The sequence below is a fragment of the Ictidomys tridecemlineatus genome, unplaced genomic scaffold (assembly GCF_052094955.1).
Source record: "Ictidomys tridecemlineatus isolate mIctTri1 unplaced genomic scaffold, mIctTri1.hap1 Scaffold_112, whole genome shotgun sequence".
NCBI classification, from domain to species: Eukaryota; Metazoa; Chordata; class Mammalia; order Rodentia; family Sciuridae; genus Ictidomys; species Ictidomys tridecemlineatus.
Genome location: NW_027521049.1, coordinates 573,847 through 590,682, shown reverse-complemented (window position 1 = coordinate 590,682; position 16,836 = coordinate 573,847). Strand labels below are relative to the sequence as shown.

The window sequence follows — 16,836 nt, the reverse complement described above, 5'->3', positions numbered from 1 at the left end:
ATTTGCCAGTTCCATAGAAAATTACATTCTTCTTTGAGACGTGTTTGACAGGTTTTAATTAAACATAGGAAAACCTTTTATTCTTAGTTATCCAGGAGATACTAACCCACTTCTGATACTGAGTCTTAAGTAAAGCAAATGTGAAAGCCTAATGTGTTATTTCTCTGCCAGGAATTATATAATTCAAGCATGTAAAATGAAGCAATGTTGTAGTCAATATCAAAATAAGTCCACTCAATACTCCCTCAAAAGAGACATGTGCCAAATCAGCTTGTGCTGTAAACAATCCGCCAATGCTGGGAAATAGAAAGGGAAAAGCAGATGATTTTCCTCTTGAGAAAATATTTGACTTCATCATGAAAAGTCTGTTCAACTGTATTGGAAGTTCTTTCCTCCAAATGCATACTACTTTTTTCCACTTTCCCAGGATTATGGAGATGCTGTTGAAAACTCTAATAATTTCACACTGAAATGTTAAAATTAGAGGAAATGGGAGGAAAAACAATAATTTGTGTCTTTTCCCTTAAATAATAAAGAATCATGTTATACCCTAAACCATCAGTTGAGAAGGATGATAGCGTTCTTCATGCCTTTCCTTTTGGAGAACCATTAGCTCCCTCTCCACCATTTCTGAGTGTTGCTCTTTTACCACGGAAGCCTCAACACTCCAGAGGACACTGTCAACCTGAAGACTAACTACTCATTCCGTTCTTCAACCACTGTCCTGGTGGGAAATCTGACCTTCTAGTCCAGCCTACTGTGGGCCCTCACCATCATCATGAGGATTAGAAAGTCTGCTTGATTTTTCTAAATGGGACTGCCTGAAAGTTCTCCACATAGGTGTCTATTCCAAGAGAAAAACAGCCCGTTTTCCAGTGGTTTTCATGGATAATGGTTGCAGCCTGTTTGCAACTGTGTCTACACTCTCATACTTAATCTGGTGCGTAAGTCTGATGACCAAAAATTCAATTTTTTTTTCTGTCAACAGGGTCTGACAAATGTAAGCAATGGTTGTTATGGTTTAAATGTGTCCCCTTCAAAATCCACGTGGGGAACCTTGGGGACCAGTGTCCTGGTGTTAAGAGGTGGCCTGTTAATAAGTAAATAATGAAGTCATAAGGGACTCATCCTCGTGACCTTATAAATGCTGGATGGAGCCTTCCATTCTTTCCACCTAGGAAGGATGCAAGGTCTGTCCTGCAGGACCTACAACACAGTGCCTTCTTAGAAGGAGACACCAGACCCCTCACCAGACCCGGAAACTGAAGGCACCTTGATCCTGGATTTCTTCCCTCCACTGAGCCAGAAATTTTTGTTGTTATATACACCCAGTAGGAGGCTTTCTGATCAGCCTCAGTAACGGACCAAGACAATTGTTTAACAGTGCCCTTCTCTGTTGGACAGTGTTCAGTTATTTATGTGAACTGTATAGAAAGTGCACTGTTTGTCCAATTATGGAAAATAGTATGGTAAAAATCCCTCCTTGGGCAGGCTGCCCAAAAATAAGTCAAGGACCTTCTTCTGAAAAGCACGATACGCTATTGATTGTCTTTTTTCATCTTTATGTCAAGTGAAAAACCTACCTTTTAAAAGTGAATTTATATTGTAGTTTGATTTCACTCTGTTTGAAACTAAGGATGAGAATATATACTCTTTCATATTAAAAAGTCTTAATTTTCAGTGTGTCTAGTAAATTTTGAATAGGATCCTATTGGTGTAGTTACTGCTGGTGATGTCATCCTTTGAGTCATTGTACATTGGATAAGCACACTCCAGTCACTGAGGAGCATGGGAAGATTACCATTCTTCCATGTAGTCTTCTCAAAACAATAGTTGCTTATTACATTTTGCATATAATGACTAATTTAGAAGTTGTACAAACAGAAACTAGCAAAAAATGTACTACAGAAGTATGAGATATTTACTGAGTGTACAAAATTTATAAAATATTTTAGTAGAAGAGGCAAAACAAACAGTTTTACCTATCTCATTTTCCAAATACAAACTCCATTCACGTGAGCTCTTATTCTTAGAATATAAAAATAATCATATAGGGGAATCTAAATAAAATAAAATCATCACTGCAATGATAATCTTGAAGCAGTTTTCAGAACTATTCATTTTTACCTGAACTGCATGTAGTTTCCTTAAATGCATACAGAAAATGATTTATTTGTATTTGTGTTCAATATATCAACCAAAAAAAATCAGATAACAAATTTTTAAAATGAAAATTTACATGGCTTTCATATATATCTACATTTATAAATGATAGATATATCTATAGATAATCAATTAGAAAATGATAATTTCTGGGTTGTAAAATAAAACATTTTTTATAATTTCATTTGAATAATATATATATTTATCTGTTTTCTATAGTGATAATGGGTTGCTTTGGTTTTAAGGTAATTCTCAAGATATTTCAAATAAATATTACAATCTGAACTTTTCAGCTATTTGTTTTTTTCCTTTATTAATATTATTAAAACTGAACTTTGAAAAACCAAGAATAGTAATTTAGGATTTTTTTCCCTCAATGGAACTACTTATAGATTAAAGAAGAAATGTGAAATAATAAGTGTTTTAATAATTCAATACATTACAAATAATAAATGCAGGCTAATTATTTTGGAGTAATAATTAATTTTATTTTTCATTGTTTATTTAGTTTGATATCCTTACACCTTGAAAGGATAGTGTTTATTTTTTCCTGTAAGGGGTAGAAATAGTCTAACATTTAGAATAAGTCATCTTGAATTTGCTATAAAAAGAATGAATGGCACCTATGACTGTTAATCATTTCCAAACATTTTGCAATCTTTTATTCCTCTGTTTTATACATGGTTCTATTCTAGTGATCCATAGCTACATGTGGTTTGAAAAAAAAATGTGGCATATTTACACAATGAAGTTTTACTCAGCCGTAAGGAAGAATAAAATTATGGCATTTGCTGGTAAATGATGGAACTGGAGAACATCATGCTACTGAAATAAGCCAGACCCAGAAAGTCATGGGTCAAATGCTTTCTCCCATATGTGGAAGCTAGACCAAAATAATGGGGGGGGATTGCAGGGGTCGGGGAACCCATAAAAATAGAAGGGAGACCAGAAGAGTAGAGAAAGGGAAACAGGGGAGGGAGAACAGGAGGGAGAGAGAAGTACCTGACACTGAAGTCAAGCTAAGAATATTTTCTGTGTGTACGATTATGTCAAAATGAACCCCACGATTAAGTACAACCAGAACACACTAAGGAAAACATTTTACAAAAGAAACCCAGTAATCACTTGAGAGTACATGCAAAACAAAGAGAAAAGAACTCAAAACTAGTTGCTTTCTTTGCTAGGCCAACAGAGGAAATCTATAAAATTCCACTGAGCAAGATAAAGTTTAACACGTAAGTAGAGAGTAGTCTTACCAAGTTCCTTTCAGACACATGACAGTGGTCAAGCTACATTATCTCTATGACATAACAGGCAGGGAAAGGAACAGGTCTTCATTCCTAGGAGTTACCGTATGCCATTTTTTTTCTTGGTCAAATCCTTGGATGTATAAATCAAGATGAAATTCTAATTCATATAAACAAAAATCAAACACCAAATAGTATTTTATGTAGTCATAACATGTATTAGATAAAACCTGTGCTACTTTTTAAAACAATTTTAGGCAATGTTGTACTGTGCTTGAGACTGAAGAAAAAAAAAATCTATATTTTGAATCATGAACCAACTTCATGCTATTAGAAATAAAAGTGTACTCCAAAACCAACGGAACCTGGCATTCTGAACAGAAACAGTCTGGAAAAAAATTCTCATTTTTAAATCATTTCGTACATGCCTGATGACATTTGGAAACATCTGGTTTTAATGATGTCCAGAGGACATTCCAGAATGGTGGGGTCTAGATGTACAGATATGTAAAAAGGCACTTCTTGTTAATTTTCATAAATGGAATGCAGAAAGTGGATAAATTCATGCTAAAGAAAGATGGGAACTGCTATTTTCGGGGTTTCTTTGAAAAACAATCACAAAGTGAATTAAAATACCTGGATTACACACTGTCTGTTGAGTAATTGCTCGACTTGTTGATCTGAAATCAAAGTCACAATTGATTTTCATCCAAGATTCTTGACAGGATGAAATCAATGGCGCCCGTTCAAGCCATTCTGGCGCGACCTAATTGAGAATCTGTCTCCAGAACAACAGCAAGCTCATCTACTATCAAATGGGGGGGAAAGTAAACTTGGCTTTGACTCCATGACTTTAGGATTTTTATACTTCAAATTTTAATTTAAATTAGCACAGTATCCAAAACTTTTAGTGGTTTGCATAGAAGAATGTTTAAGTGATATAACAATTACTCTGTAGGAATTGTGAAGTGAATTCATAACTAACTTTTACTAGAGTATCAGCCAAGAAACAGAATTGATTTTGTCTAGGTTGGTAATGAAGGTTCATGTGTGAAGGTAAGTTATGAGCAAGAATTATTTCAGAATGTAGAACCTGTGGAAAGATTTACCCTCAAGCATGGTGCAATTCTGTCTTAGCTTTTCACTTTCCAAAAAAGGAAAATAAATCTAAAGTTTGATTTTATGGGTAATTAAAAATGGTTCAGATCCTCAAAGTTGCTTTGCTTTTCAAGATTTTTATTTAAGACCCACATAATCTTAGCTATAGAAGGTGTCATCTTTTTTTTTTTTTTTTGCCTTACTTTGGAAAATTTTTTGTCTCCTTTAAAAATTATCTACTTAAGTAAGTGAACAAAAATTGAAACAAATATTGGAAGCTCTTTTCCTGAAAACAAAACAAAACCTTTATTATGTATATTTCTTAAGTAATTTCATATACACTTCTTGTCTCCATTGGGTTAGTACAGATTAAGTTGTTTCTTGAAAAAGAAAATAGATCTCTTTTTAATGCGATGGGTTTTGGTGGAGTTGTTGGGTGAACTGGTGCAGGAAAAACTTTTGAAGAATCAGATTCCTCACATGTTGAATGAAGCAGTTTTTGAACCTCAAAAAGTATTTTGGAGGAAATTTCCCAAAGATTAGCATATATATATATATATATATATATATATATATATATATATATATATATATAAAATTATTATGTACCAAGTGCTATTCTACATGATTTGAAAACACTGACTTTCCTTATTTTTGGAACAACTCTGAGGCAAGTGTTATTATTCCACTTTAAAGGGGAAGGAATTGAGGCAAGAACATTTAGATAAATTGTATAAGTTTACAAAGCTAATAAACAGGAGAGTGAAAGTACTGCTTTTCATTTGATATTAATGAATACTTTGAAAACTAAAATGTATTCAACTTTTTCAAAGACACATTGAGAAAGTCCAGGATTTATGACATAAGTTACTTTGGTCACCACCAAATTGTTAGAATGAATTTAGTAACTAATTCTAAGGTTTATTCTAGAGAGTTATGGGAAGTGTGATTGTGCTAGAAGACTAAAATAAAAATTGACTGTTTTAATTATTATTGGATCTCGATAGAAGAGTGACAGTAGAAAAATAGAAATGGTGTTTATGAACCTTTTTTTGAGAGAGAGAGAGAGAGAGAGAGAGAGAGAGAGAGAGAGAGAGAGAGAGAGAGAGAGATTTTGAATATTTATTTTTTAGTTTTCGGTGGACACAACATCTTTTTTTTTTTAATGTGGTGCTGAAAATCCAACCCAGTGCCCTGTGCATGCCAGGCGACCATGCTACTGCTTGAGCCACGTCCCCAGCCCTATGAACCTTTTCAATAATTCATAATTGAATATGGAAATTTTAGGATGTTTTTGAGCTTGAATAAATGCAAATATACTTTTCAATTCCTAACCCTGTATAATATTCTGAGCCTCTAAAACACAATAACATCTCAAAATAGATTCTAAAAGATCACACCTCGATATGTTAAAAGTTCCAAGCTCATATCTAGTGTACAGTGGTGCACACCTGTAATCCCAGCTACTTGGGAGGCTAAGGTAGGAGGATCACATGTTCAAGGCCAGCCTGAGCAAGTTCAGGAGACTCTGTCTCACAATAAAAACATAAAAAGTGTGAAGATTCAGCTCAGTTGTAGAGCACCCCTGGGTTCAATCACCAGTACAGCAAGCACAAAACCAACCAAACATGGAGTTGTAGAAAGTCTGATTATAATGAGACGATTAGGGTGACCATATAATTTGTCACCAAGTAAGGATACCATTGAAAGTGAAATGTGAAAAGAAATAAAAGTATTTAATTGATCCATTTGGAACCTTAGCCAGCGGTTTGCCAGGTAGATTGCCGTGCACGTTCATTCTACTTCAAAGTTGTAGTAATCCGAGCAGGCTGTCCAGTGAGGACCATAGGCGTTGTTAGAGCCTTCTTCCATGGAGAGAGGAGGATTATGAATGCTGGAGATAAATACTTCAACCAAGACCTCTCTCCATCAGCCTTCCTTTTCCAGTACCACCTATTTGGATGAAGTGTTGGAATCTGTATAGGTCAGCCTTCTAGTGTGCACTTAGAGAAGGGCAAAGAATGGATCCCATGAGTAGGAGAGGTCTTGGAGAATTAACTAATACATATTTTCTTCTATTAGAAAACTGTCAGTGCTTTGTCAATACTCACACATCGTCCACTTTCTATTTATTCAACAGGTCCAGCAGCTATACAGTGGCACCAGTGTTTTTTTTTCCCCAGAAACTTTTAGTGCATAATGATCATACAGAACAGTAGCTTAAATTGTGGCATATTTATACATGAAAAATCACAAGGTTTGGTCAACATCATTCCCCGTAGCTCCCCACACCTTCCTCTCCTCTCTTCCTCTGATTCCTTTTCTCGGCCTTACTTGTCCATTCGTGAGATCCCTATTTTTCCTTTTTTTCCCCCTTTTTTCTCTAGCTTTCACATTTGAGAGAAAACATGCCACCTGTTTGGTTTGGATCTGGAATGTCCCTGAAAGCATGGTCCCAAAGCAGCAAGATTCAGGGCCAGACCCTGCTTCCAGGTTATAGTAGTGCAGAATATAGATTAAAAGAGAAGTTTATCATGAGGAAAGTACAAATCTGTGATAAGGAAGATACTTGTGAGTGCAGACATGCTTTTGAATTAGTATCCAAAGACAGCATAATATTTGCTGCTAATTCTGCAGAAGAGAAAAATAATTGGATGGCAACCATTATTTCTCTTCATTATCGTAGTACTCTAGATAGAATGCTAGATTCTGTTTTATTGAAAGAAGAAAATGATCAGCCACTGAGATTACCAAGTCCAGATGTGTATCGTTTTGTGGTAAAAGACTCTGAGGAAAACATTGTTTTTGAAGACAACTTGCAAAGTAGAAGTGGAATCCCCATTATTAAATGAGGAACTGTGGTGAAATTAATTGAAAGGTTGACATATCATATGTATGCAGGTATGTGAAACTCATTGTGAGTACTTACCTAGGGCCTAATTCCCAAAAGCTTTTAAATGGTGTTCAAAGATAATGTATAAACCCATTTATCCATCATCCAACTTTAATAATTGTCAACTCATGTTTCATCTGTTTCATTACAGATTTAAATACCTACTCCCAGAATTATTTAGAAGATCTCAGGAAAAAAAAATGAATTGCCTCCAGAATATTAAAATACTGCAGAATCAAAAGGGATAAATAGCTAATTAAATATTGTTAACTTGATTAGTTATTAAATAAGTGCTCATAAAATTTGCATATTAATGCAAATTTTAAAAATTTGAAAACAATCCTTATTTATCAAGAAAATACCACAGTTGGCAGGAAGAACCAAACTAAAAAGGAAGGGAAATATGGTATTTTGAATTAATTAAACTGAAAAATTGAACATGAAATATGTTTATGCTCTACTTTTTCAGATCCCAATTTTGTTCATACTTTTCTTACTACATATCGTTCGTTTTGTAAACCAGGAATTGCTAAGCTTACTGATTGAACGGTGAGAAAAATGTATATTTTACTTGCATTAATATTTTATAAAAAAAATTAACTGTTCTGTACCTTGCAAAGTGCCTAGTAGCTGGTACCTACTCAGGTAGGTGTTGACATAATTTATTTGGCATTACATTAGATGTATTACCATACTTTTTAAGTAGTGTTTGCTGTTTGTAACATAGTTCTTTTCAGCTATTAGCAATATTCCAAGAGGTAATCTTAAATACCCAATTTAATACAGTTTTTGAAAATATTTTTTAGTTGTAGTTGGACACAATACCTTTATTTTATGTATTTATTTTTACGTGGTGTTGAGGATGGAACCTAGCACCTCACATGTGCTAGGCGAGCGCTCTACTGCTGAGCCACAATCCCAGCCCCTTAAAGACCCAATTTAGAGAGGAAAAAAACAACATTATAGTAAAATTTGTTCTGTTATTTAAGGAAATTTTCCACTTTTTGATTTTAAAACAAATTTGTTATGGAAAATTTCAAACATGTGCAAGAGTAGACAGAAAATATAATGAACCCATTTATCCATTATCTAACTTCAATAATTATCAACACATGTTTTATCTGCTTCCCTACAGATTTAAATATTCTACCCCCAGGATTATTTTGAAGTAGATCTCAGAAAACATATTTCGTCTGTAAATACTTCTATGTGTATCTCTGAAAGTTAAAAATTTTTATTTTAAATAAATCATGTATTATTATTAAGCCTAAAAAACAATTCCTTTATTAATATTTAAACATTTTTTGAATTGAAAAAATTTTTTTAACTGAATGTTTTTACTTAGTGATACTTTAAATGCTTTGTAGTTTAAAAAGAAGAACCTGGCTGGATGTCATGGAATGGGTCTATAATTCTGGTACTTGGGAGACTGAGGCAGAAGGATCATTTCAGACAGCCTGTGCAACATAATGAGATCCAATTTCAAAAAACAAAATGTACTAAAATACATATATACATACACAAATATGTATATGTATATGTATATACACACATGTATATGAATATGTACATATATAATCTGAACTACAAAATGATTTTTGTTTTACGTTTATAAACTTAACTAAAATTTTGTCTTGACCCCTATTTCCATTTTGTTCTATGAAATTAAACTTACAAGACTTAGTATAATATGTTCTGAAAATCTATTGTTCTATTTATGTGTCCAAAATAAGGAAAGTATATTTGCTAGACTTACATTATAGCTATATTTCCTAACTTACATTATAGCTATATTTCCTCTGGTTAGGCAAGGTTTTTGGTTTTTTAATTTTGATTTTTTACCTTACCCACTTAGGTTATGTTCTTAATTTAAAAGTTCATCTTGGGCTTCCTTTTTGAATTTCATACTCACGTATTTAAGGAAATTGATTAGTCCGCTTTCATTTTATGATATAAATATTAAGGATAGATGGTTAGATAAGTCCTTTCTTTCACATTATGGTACTGGGGATTGAATACAGGGACTCGCAGAAGCTAGCTAGAGCTCTACCACTGAGCTACATGCTCAGTCTCTTTTATTTTATTTGAGACAGTCTCACTGAATTGTTGAGTTTGACTTTGAACTTGCAGTCCTCCTGCCTCAACTCCCTAGTAGTTGAGATTACAGGCATACACTAAATCTCCCAGCTCTTTATGATCTTTAAAGAAGTTATATTCCTGTGGATTCTTTTCTTGGATCTTTTCTTGGATCTTTTCCATGAACCCTTTGTTGGTTGATTAATGCTAATCATAAAAAACTTTTTATAAAGATTTGATATAAAATCTTAGGATCATATAGCTGAAGGCAATTTTTGTACTTGTGTAGTATGGAGTACTGCAGGGAAGGCTTAACAGTAATTGCACTTTCTACAAAGTGATAGGAAAGGGGATTCTTTGGTCAATTTTTTTTGTTGTTGTATTTAAAATATCTTTCATTTATTTATGAACAAATTCCTGTCCTTTTGGTTTTCTTCTTAGATTTCAAATTCCAGAGCCAGAACCTACTGAAGCAGACAAATTGGCAATAGAGAAAGGTGAGCAGCCAATCAGTGCAGACCTTAAAAGATTCCGAAAGGAATACGTCCAACCAGTACAACTTAGGTTTGACCTGAATATTACATTTCTTATGTGCCATTTTCAGTATATAGTTAACACAAAATTCTTAGCTCTTAATTAAATATAAATATTATTGTTAATTTATGACTGTTAAATTTCCAAATTTCTTTCACTGTGAAGCTATTTTAAATAAATATCCTGAAGAAATTTATATAAGTATACCATGTTATTTACATCAGCTCTCTCTGACATGTGATATATTTACAGATCAAAATAAATGTGTGTTATTATAAGTAAAACTTACATATATAAGCTTGCTTACTGTCAGCTTTCCACTTTATTTCCCTTATGTCCCTTTGTAATGGTACTTGGTCCTTGTTTGTTTTTTTATAATTTTTAATATTTATGGAAGTTCTACTGCTTTTTCTACTCTTTATCCTATGTAAAGTTACCTAAGGAATCATTGCAGTAATTTCTATAATAGATTTAATTATAGAGTTGCCAGTTAGGTACTTTCTGTGCAGATATTACCCTAAGTGCTTTATCTTTTTTTAATCTCATCCTCAAAACACATTTTTTTATGGTGCAACACAATGATTATTCTAACTTTGTATATGAAGAAATGGAAAACTTAGTATGATTAAGTAATTTGAACTTGGGTCATGTAAAGGGAGTGACAGGATGGGACCATATATGACCTCTTGAGCCATTGTGTTTTTGTTTCACTAAGCATTAAAAATTGGAAGCTCCTTTAACCTTCTTATAATCCAAATGAAAACTAAAGTATTATCTACCCCTTATCATTGGATATTGAGTTATCATATTAACTATATATGATGTAAATATTTTTTCTAAATATTGTTTCCTTGATTACTGTTAACTAATAAATTATAGTTTTGAACTGGATTTATTATTTTCCAGGATAATTACCATAAATAAATTTAATTTTAGAGGAATATTGGTGTTCCTAGCTATAAGTCTTTTAGCCAAAACTTTTAACATGTCATTCTTTGTATAAGAAAATGAGATTTTTTACCCATTACATTAGCAAGAAAGAAGAATAATTTTTCTCAAGTAACTGTAATGCATTTGCACTAATCTACTCAAATGAGGCATACATTTATGAGGTCCCTATTATAGGGCAGACAGGAAATAAGATCTTAGATCTCAGTCATGTGAATTCTTTAAATGTTTATATCTAAGCATGTTCTCAGTTGTATACTTGTCAACTTATGGTGAATACAAAAATAATAGACTGTCATGATATGGTTCCAAAATATTATGATTTTATTGGGGTAAAAATATACATGAAATAGTTATACATTATACTACTTTGAATAGTTCAATGGCTCACAAAAATATACCCCTATAAAACTTCAGGAATAGCTAAGATTAGACTCCAGTAGTTAGGGAAGACATCTTAGAAGAGGTAAAATCTGAGATTGTCCCGAAGGGATGTGTAGAATTTAGATATGCAGAAAGGTGATTGAAGGTATGGAGGGTACCTAGAAGTAGTATGAACAAAGGTTAAAAGACAGGATTGAGAATGGTGTGCAGAGGAAATAGGTAAGGAAATTGAACTTAGAGGAATGAAGACATTGTATTGTAAGTTGTAATAGAGGAGATTAACTATATTGGGGTAGAGTTGAAGATGGCTTTGAAATTCAAGCCAGTTTGTTAAACTTTTTCTGTGAGCATTGAAGGAATTTTAGTAAAATGTAAGCTAATATATTTTATTTAGCAATTTATTCTGACATTTTAAAAAAGAGAAAAATTGAGAGATTTCATAGTGAACAATGATAAACCCACCAGATCAACTGTTAACATTTTATTTTACTTACTTTTATCACATATATTTACTTTTCATTTTTCACTCAGTTCATTAATCACCTAATCTTTTGAATGTGTTTCAAAATACACTATTTCTTAAATGCTTCAACTTATATATCAATAACATTTCAGTATTTATTATTCATTTGTTCTAAAATGTTCATAACATGAAATACACACATTTTAAGTGTACTTTGGTTAAATTTTAATGTCTTTGTAATTCAAACTCCTTTCAAGATACAGAATGATAGACCACAACCCAGAAAGTTCCCTTGTGCTCCTTCTAGTCAATTTTTGTTGCTACTGCCCAAAGGCAGTATTCTGATTTATCCTGCTATTGACTCTTTTACTTGTCTTAGAATTTTGTATAAATTGATTTTTACACTTTTTTGTTTTTTTTTTTGAGGAAAAGGAGAGAGAAGTTTTATTGATTTGCTAGCAAAAAGGAAACACAGGGGACTCCAGTCCCAGAGGCTTTGATTCTGCTGATCAGGGGGAACAAGGGTTTTAAAGAAGCGTTCAAAGGCTACATTCCTTGCTCTCTGTTCAGGAGTTGTAATTCACTTGTTAATTTAGAAGATAATAATTTCTGAGATCTTTTGGTGCCATCCCCAAGTCTGAATTACTTCATTCCTGTTGTGGGTGTGACTCTGACTAGTATGGGAAAGAAAGGTATGGATTCTATAACTTTCATGCCTGACTCAACATGCTTTTAAGGTTCATCCATGTTGCTTGAATCAATGTTTTTTTTAAATTTTATTACTAAGATAGTTATTTCCTTATATGAATACACCACAGTTCATGTATTTTTTCCCATTGAAGGATACCTGGGCATTTTTTCCAGTCTTTGATTATGAGTAAATTTGCTATGAACTTTATCTTAGAAGTCTTAGTGTGAATGTGGGTGTGGGTGGGTGTGTGTATTTCTTTTTTTCCCACTTGGGTAAATAACTCAGAGTAGAATAGCTAGGACATAATGTAGATGTGTGTTTTCTTTTAAAAAGAAACTGTCAAAACTTCTTCTGAACATTCTCACCAGCAATATATGAGCATTCCATTGCTGCATATCTTCACCATTGTTTAGTGATGTTATTCTTCATACCTTAGCCATACTGTTGGGTGTATAGTGGTATCTCATTGTGGTTTTAATTTGTTCTTCCCTATTGACTAATGATGTTGAGAACATTTTACTGTCTCTTATTGGCTAGTCATTCTTCATCTTTGAAGAATAGGTTTGACTCATGTCTATCATTTGTTGAGTTATCTTTTTATTACTAAGTTGTATAAGTATATCGAGTAGGACTGGATATAGTCCTTTGTCAGAAAAAGGTTTTGTAAATATTTTCTCCCAGATTGTGGTTTGCCTGTTAGTTTTCTTAATGATACTTTGATGAGATGAAGTTTTTAAGTTTGATGAAGTCTGATTAGACTTTTTTCTTTTATCTGATTGTAATTTTAAAATTACATCAATACTATAGAAACTAGAAAGAAAATATAAGCAGAACTGTTTGAACTGATATAAGTGGAAATTAGAAGCTAACAATTTATGATCTTTTGATATATTTTCTAAGCTCCTGAACTTACCAGACCATAATGACTTAACGTTGTTTTAATATAAATAGCATGATGAAGACTGGTAATTAAATGTACTTGCATAGTCTGAGAGAAATATAGTTGTCTGTGGTAGGGAAATAAAAATCTAACCTGCAAATGGCCATTTGTTGAAGTAATGAAGAAAAGTAATATTATTAGGATGTCTCTGGTAGAGAGCATTTTATATTTGTATAGATAATTAAATACTTGCAAGATCAGGAGTAATCATTTTTGTGATATGCAAAACAAAATCACTCTCTTGACAAAAATATTTTTGTCTTTTAAAATGAAATAAGGTTATAGGCATATTTGTAGGTTACAGGGAAATTTGATGATAGCATTTGAATTTATTTATTTATTTATTTATTTGGGGGGGTACTGGGAATTGAACAGAGGGGTGCTTTACCAATGAGCTACATACCCAGCCCTATTTATTTATTTATTTATTTATTAATTATTTTGAGACAGGGTCTCACTCAGTTGCTTAGGGCCTTGCTAAATTGCTTAGTCTAGCCTTGAAGTTCAGTCTTCCTCCTGTAGTCTCCCAAGTCACTAGGATTATAGACATGTGCAACGACACTAGGCTAGCACTTGAATTTAGAAATACAATAAATCTTAGTTAATTTTCCATTTTATATGAAAAATACATTAAAAATTTACAGCTTAAAATACTTTTTCAATTTAAAAACTTAAAATAGCTTTTCTATTATAGAGCATGTATTTTCTACATATGAATAAATAAAAGACACTTTTCCTTAACATTAATTGGTGATTAAGCACAGAAACCATAATCTTTATACAAATACATATTTTAAAGTATAACTTTTATGTTTATTTTTATTTTTTTGCAGTACTGGGGATTGAACCCAGGGGCACTTTGCCACTGAGCTACATCCTCAGCCCTTTATTTTTTATTTTGAGATAGGGTCTCACTAAGTTGCCCAGTCTGGCTTTGAACTTGCAATCCTCCTGCCTCGGTCTCCCAAGTAGCTGGGATTACAGGTGTTAGCCACCACTCCTGGCTAAAGTATAATTTAAAAATAATGTACAGTTTGGAGATTGATTTTCTTCTTCTTATTGAAGCACTTAAGGTATTCATTAAAAATGGAGACTCTAAGTATTATATTGATTGTTGCATATAAAACTATCGCCATGGCATTAGAAAAATGAAAGAAGTATAATGAAGAAGTATAGAAGTAAAAAATGTATAATTGAAGATTTCACTAAAATGTGATTCTTTTATTTTACCAGGATTTTAAATGTATTTCACCATTGGGTTGAACACCATTTTTATGACTTTGAAAGAGATGTGGAATTGCTTAAAAGACTGGAATCCTTCATTTAAAGTGTAAGAGGTATATTATTTAAAGTTTTGATTGGCTCTTATGTTGCATTTGAGCTTATTTTCAAAATTGTATGACTAAGAATGTAAATTGCTTTCCATTTTTAAAAAGCTGAAATAACATTTGGAATGATCTTTATAAACTCCAGTAAGCTCACATATATTTAGAACCATATAAAGTCTTAGAACCTTGTCTTCTCATATTTTTATTTGTCTGTGATGCTGAGGATCAAACCAAGGCCCTTGCACATGCTAGGCAAGTGCTATACCATCGAGTTATACTCTTAACCCCCTTTTAAGTTTTTTTTTAATTTATTTTTTAGGTGTAAATGAACACAATTCAACACCTTTATTTCTATGTGGTGCTGAGGATTGAACCTGGGTCCCGCCCGTGCTAGGCGAGCGCTCTACCACTGAGCCACAATCCTAGCCCCCCCCTTTTAAGTTTTTAAGGAGAATATTGCTTTTAAAAATGTCAAAAGTCCTTTTTAATAAATTAAAGCTATTTAATTTTATGTCCCCTCAAGTTTTCCATTTGTTTCCATTAAATAAATAATATATATATAATTTTATGCTTTTTGTTGTTGTTGTTTTGGTACTGGGGATTAAACTCAGGGGAAGGGCACTTGACTACTGAGCCTAATTCCCAGCCCTTTGTTTATATTTTATTTAGAAACAGGGTCTCGCTGAGTTGCTTAGGGTCTTGCTAAGTTGCTGAGGCTTGACTTTGAACTTATGATCCTCCTGCCTCAGCCTCCCCAGCCACTGGGATTATAGGTGTGCATCACCACACCCAGCAATTTTATGCTTTTTTATTCTCCTTAATCTGGTACTTTAATTTTAGATGATTATCAGCTTTTTAAAATAATATTTCCTCTCTTAGAAACATATTCCAGAGGAATACATTTTTTAAAAATATTGTTTTTTTAGTTTTAGGTGGACATATATCTTTATTTTACATTTATGTGGTGCTAAGATCAAATCCAGCGCCTGCGATGCTGAGGATCAAACCAAGGCCCTTGCACGTGCTACCTCTGAGCCACAACCCCAGCCCCCAGAGGAATACATTTTTGTGTCTAAAAGATAGGAATTTCCAACTTGAAGTTTCAAACATAGCCTATGTGATAAAATTCCAGGCTATAATATGTGTCATCAAACATGTTATATTAAGAACATTTGTGTTTTATCTAACAGTATAAGATATTGGTTAAGAATCCTATTAAAGTATTCTTGGCAAGTATTCATGTAAAAACATTGATCTTGCTGGGCACAGTGGCACAAGCCTATAATTCCAGCACCTTGGGAGGTTGAGGCAGGAGGATCAAAAATCAGCCTCAGTAACTTGGCAAGTCTCCAAGTAACTTAAGAAGACCCTGTCTCAAAATAAAATATAAAAAGAGAAGAGCCAGGGATGAAGTTCAGTGGTTAAGTGCTCCTGGGTTCAGTCCCCAATACTAAAACAAACAAAAACATCAATCTCTATGTCTCTGGTTTTCAGAAAATAGGGGGGATAGAGAAACATGGCAGATGATACCACAGGGGTACAGTTGGCAAGACAGACTTGAGAATCACCACAATACAAGCAGTTCCATTTCTTCAACAAATAAATTGCAAGCAAAAATGAGACATAAAGGGAGAACCTGTAGTCCTAAGGAAACTTAGGACATATGGACTAAATATAATTAAGTAAATGTTATTTATGTCCTTTTAAAAAAATTAACTATAAGAAAAATATTTAAGAGATAGAAATTTGAGTATTAACCAAGTATTTGAAGATTTTAAGATCACACTTTTTGACAAAGAAATTTAGCAGCTCAATTCAAAATAGCTAAGCTATGGAACCGACCTAGGTGCCCTTCAAAAGATGAATGGATAAAGAAAATGTGGTGTATATACACAATGGAGTATTACTCAGCCATAAAGAAGAATGAAAGTATGGCATTTGCCAGTAAATGGATGGAACTGGAGATCATTATGCTAAGTGAAATAAGCCAAAAAATCAAAGGCCAAATGTTCTCTCTTATATGTGGATGCCAACACACAATAACAGGGATGGAGAATAAAAGTTCATTTGA

General features: G+C 33.0%; 1 pseudogene; it reads left to right on the top strand.

Moving 5' to 3' along the window:
- The first annotated feature begins 6,943 nt into the window (after window positions 1-6,943).
- Window positions 6,944-16,836, top strand: part of LOC144372515 (son of sevenless homolog 2-like) — a 40,168-nt pseudogene continuing 30,275 nt past the window's right edge.